This window comes from Trypanosoma cruzi, genomic scaffold (genome assembly GCF_000209065.1).
Source record: "Trypanosoma cruzi strain CL Brener 1047053517015 genomic scaffold, whole genome shotgun sequence".
NCBI lineage: Eukaryota > Euglenozoa > Kinetoplastea > Trypanosomatida > Trypanosomatidae > Trypanosoma > Trypanosoma cruzi.
Window position 1 is genome coordinate 1 of NW_001849040.1, and position 4,872 is coordinate 4,872.

General features: G+C 51.0%; 2 pseudogenes, besides 3 other annotated features; both read right to left on the bottom strand.

The window, feature by feature from the left end:
* Window positions 1–314, bottom strand: Tc00.1047053506687.5 (annotated as a pseudogene; the record flags this gene model as incomplete).
* Window positions 1–4,872: a sequence feature (areas not merged during assembly with more than two copies in the genome that could not be assigned to a particular haplotype).
* Window positions 425–850: a mobile genetic element.
* Window positions 1,095–3,857, bottom strand: Tc00.1047053506687.10 (annotated as a pseudogene).
* Window positions 4,031–4,054: a sequence feature (AT_rich).

Below are 4,872 nucleotides of genomic sequence, written 5' to 3' on the forward strand. Positions count from 1 at the left end.
TCCAGCTGCAGAGCCGTACATGAGCTGTCGCTTTGGTGAAGAACGCACGCCGTAGCAGAAGGCCACCATGTTCTTGCGTTCATAAGTAAAGTTGGGGGCGGCAGTGGCACACAATTTTCGGAAGAGTGTACTGGCGTCCGGCACGTCCAACGCCACATCGACGTCAAACAAGGCCCCAGCAACCGCAAATCCGGCATCCCTCAGGGGCTGGGGGCAATTCAACTGCACCGTGTTGCCGTCCACCCGCATTGTCGCGGGGAGCTGCGAGGACGGCGTCGTGGTTTGGTGGAAGCAAAAACGGCCTTCGCCTCCATTGGAAGAATATCACATTGAAATGCTGAACTGTGCGTTTGTTGCATGCACAGAAAAAGGGGTCAAAGACAGGCAGAAAGAAAAGGGAGAGACCGAGAGGGAAACAACACTTAATAATCCTCTGGGCCGCTGGCCGGATTCTGAAATTATCCAAAAAGGACAGGAGAAAAAAAGCGGTAAATGGAGAGGCAATGAGTTCGCCGCAATGTTTTCCCAAAATATATGCACATTCCGTCAATCACTGCCGCGGGCTGCTGCGCACAGTTACAAATAAAAACACTTATCCCCCGCGAGGCGACAGGCCTTTGGGCTCCTCCAGCCAGAAGGTGGGGATCCCAAATTGGGTGGTTGTGAAAATAAAAAATAAAAAAACAATTTCGTCTGGCAGCTGCCGGCTCCCCGACTCCCTCAATCGCGGTCTCCCAAAAGACCGTGCGATAGAAGAGGAAAAAGTTGTGGAGAGATATCTTCGTTTGCGCGAGATATGAATTTATTTGGGCAGCCAGCCGCCCTCGCAGGCATTCTTCTCACAAAATCCCATGAAAATGAAAAAAAATTATGCGGCCCCTGTAGTGCGCAACAGCCTCCAGTGACGATGCGCCTCCGGTGAAAAAATAAAATAAAATGAAAAGAGGGTGTGGTGAGTGTGGCACTGCCGATCACAACGGCTCGCTGAAAGGAAAGGCACTCACTGTCTAGACCCCGTAGGCACACACATATAAAAATCGTTAAAATACTCCCAATATATTTCACCAGAACGAAATGCACTCTGTTCCCCAATTATTTCCCCAACTTTCTTCCCTATCCCTTTCCCCCAAGATCGTTGTGTTCTCATTTCTCCGATTTTACTTAAAAAACCACGTGTTAACACAAACTGGTATTGGTGTACCCTTCCGTCCCGGAACGCCACAATCTCTTTCTCAGCGTCGGTTTCATTATTGGGATTGACGGGACCACATCTCTGCCATTTTGATATCATTGTGCTGTCTGCGTGCTGCACATAAATCATCTCCCACGACAAACCCTGAGCAAATTCCTCCCAATTCGTAAAGAACCACGACAGGTGCTCAGTGAACTGCCGCACAGTGCTGGTTGTGGTGTGGTGAGCATGTGCCCTAGTCATCTGCAGTCCAGCCAGCGTCCTCCGCGGTGAATTCAAAAAGAAAAAGCCGTCCACCAGCGGAAAGGTTGGGGACGTCGGTATGTACAGCACCCGATACTTTAATTCTTGCAGGCGATCAATGAGCTTCAGTTCAGTTATTGCAGCTGCCTCGGTGGGGTAGCCATGAGGGTTTAACGTTAGCACCGAGGACCGTGGTTTGGAAGGCGATGGTGGCGGCAGCTCCTTGAGATCCCTCACTATGGAGGTGACAAAATTCTCAATCAAGAATACGCTCAAAGAATACTTTTCCAAGGCCTCAGATTGAAGAACATTCTTCATCCCCAATACGAGGAAAAAAATATCATGCGGACTCATTACCCTTGCCAAACGAGATAACGTTAAAACCCCAAGATACTCACATATAGGTGCATTAGCGAAGTCCTCAAATGGGCCATGTTCTCTTACGCGAACAATCTTCAAAAGTTTGTGAGACGGACCCTCGGATTGCCATTTTTCTCTCCCCCTGTGTAAAGTACTTTCCTCGATCCCCAATATTGATCCATTCCAAGGCCCTCTCAACATCTTGCGTGCGTTTTCCACATTCATCCGCATCGAAGATGTGACGTGGAATCGGTACCAAAAGAGACATGTGTCTTTTGACCATCCTCCAGTATCCCGCTTTTTTCTCTGGAGTCTCGTCACGCTTCATCCACGCACACATCGCCTTCACATCCGTCTCGTCGGGGCAATTCACGATGATTCGTTCGGCTTTTAATTGCCTCGCCCACTCATCATAGTTGCTTACCTTTGGGGATGACACCACAATCATGCCCCATCCGGTTGGGGGTGCAAAACCTGTGTCGGGCGGTGTTCCTTTCCTTGCCACATCGTAAATAATGTACCCTTTCATCCCACGCTCCCTTAAATTTCTCAAAGCCATGATGCATACGCCCTCATCGCCGTATTTTGTCACGGTTTTGGTGGTCTTGTCAAACACGTACGCATCACGTCCACCAAAACAGTGGACAACCACTTGGAGTTGCTCCACATCGTAGTGCAGCAGCTGGTAGAGGAGGTACGAGCCGGCAGCCATCGACTTCCCGATCCCGGGCGTCCCGATCAACAGACGCCGCACGGGTGAAGAATTGAGAGTCAAGTCAGAGTTGCTGAGCCACTCGGTGAGATCGTCAAGGGCGATCTGCCACACTCGATCCACCTCGCAGTTAACAAAAAAGTCCTTCGAGGAATCCTGTATCGTATACCACGAGTACAGTCATCCCCTGTCCGAGGTGAGCACCATCAGCCTGAGACGTGCTGCACCGGACTGCTGCGCACCGTCATCCTTTTCGAAAGTTTCGCCAACTTCCTTGTACGTCCATGACTGCTGTGGTTCCCCCTTCTTCACCTCCATTCCCGTCCCCTTTTTATTTCGCTCATCGCCGTCGGGAACTTCCACGACATGGTGCCACCTCGCATTGTACACAGACTCGTACAATCCCTCCATTTTCATCGCTGCACTCATCCTCATTGGGTTCCTCACTTCCTCAAGGGCTGCATCCAAAAACCGTTTAATGATGCCATGAACACTTTCTTTTACCTCCGGAGTGGCTAATGACCACCCCAGCAGCGCACTTACATGATTATAGTGGAGGTTCTTTATATCTTCCTCCATATTCATTTCCTCCCTCACAGCCCTCTCCATCCCCGCATAAGCATCGGTCATCTGCATTTCTTCCAACGCTCCCTTATCACGGATATACCTCGTGGGGTCCTTGAAAAACTCCTCCAGTAAGACACTCCGATTGGTGGCCACAACGCCCCTGCCGCCCAATTCCATCGTAAGAAAATCATTCAGCTTCTTTTCCTTGACGCGGACTCCTCCTTTAAACAGTACATCTACGATCGCAGTGGAAATGGTAAATTTCATTTCTGCCTCACGCCGTTCTACTTTTACTATCTGAGTGAGGGCTGCGTTTAGTTTTCCCCTTGCAATAAGAGTGACCGTATCCTTTCCTCATAGTCCCTCCACTGCTCGAGCGAGAACACGCCCTCGTGGTGAAGTTTGTACACCTGGTACTCTGTTAAATTAAAAATAATTCTAAGATGCCGCTGGTCTTGTACGTAAGCATCCGGCTCCTGAACAAACGTCTCCATAATAAAATTCCCATTTTTTTTCCACAACCCACTCATCGCCCAATTTGCTCCGGAGGAAATCGTTCAGCTTCATGTCGGTCCTGAGAGTGCCTCCCTCCAGCAGAATGTCCTTTACGCTGCTGCTCATGGTCCACCGTGGTTGCCGCGTTCCCTTCACCCCTCTGCGAGTCGCAGCGTCGGAACCATCACCGGAGCCACGGCGAGGTGCCATCACAACACCCGTGCGGTGAAGCATCCCACTCGCACCGCCCAACTGCGGCCAGCAGGTGCCGCTGGCTCCAAAGGACACTCGCGGCCGTTTCGCCCCGCAGTCCCAATGGCGTTGGGCGTGGCACTCGCACGGCGGGGCGGTCGGTGCGCCATGCAGCCGCACTGCAACGCCTGTCGGTGAAGCAGTCAAGGCCCACCGCCCCCGCAGCAACGCAACGTGCAATCGGCCACAACACCGCCACATTATCGCCCTTTTATATTTTATTTTATTTTATTCACGTTTTCTGTTTGTTTTCCCTATCACTAACACTGAAAATAAGTGTGCACCTTCACAAAAGAATAAAAAGAAAACACGATCCCACCGTCCCGCCGCGGGTCAACACTCTCCTCCACACACCACCATCACCGCGCAGGAAAACGCAGTCACATCGCAGAGTCAACACCACAATGTGCACCACACCATCGTGCAGTGAACGATGGGCGGGACGCGGCCATGCATCGCCCCGCTCCATTTTCCCACCACTCAAGTGTTGCGTGCCCGCACAAAGTAGCAAACAGAATCAGAGTGCACACAAACCCAATCAACACCCTCACTCGCTGAAGCACATTATTCGCATGGAGTGACAACATTTAGGGACACACCAGCAGTAGCAGGCTGCACGGAATTTCCCTGCCAACCCCGCGAAGAGACACAACAACTCTGCGGAGTCAAAGTGACAGCCCCTCGGTGCTGCCCGCAGTCCACATGGCAGGAAAAATCCCACGCACGCATAGTTCCAAATCCCTCGCTGCTCGAGTGCACATCAACTGAACATGTGAAAAAAATACTTGCGCGCAAGATGGCATTTAAATACGTGAAATATTCAGCCTGTTTTGTTTGATGGTGTTGGCGGGCATTCCCACACAATCCAATCAAAGTGACACGCCGGACAGAACGGCGTCAGTTAATAAATAAATAATTGCGTCAATGCAAAAGGCAGGTAAAATTTGGGTTTTACACCCCACTCCGGGGGCGACAGTGGCATGAGAGTGTGTATGTGTGCAGGACCTTTCGTGGGACGGTGCTGTCCAATCCCACCGTGCCTTGAGGCAAA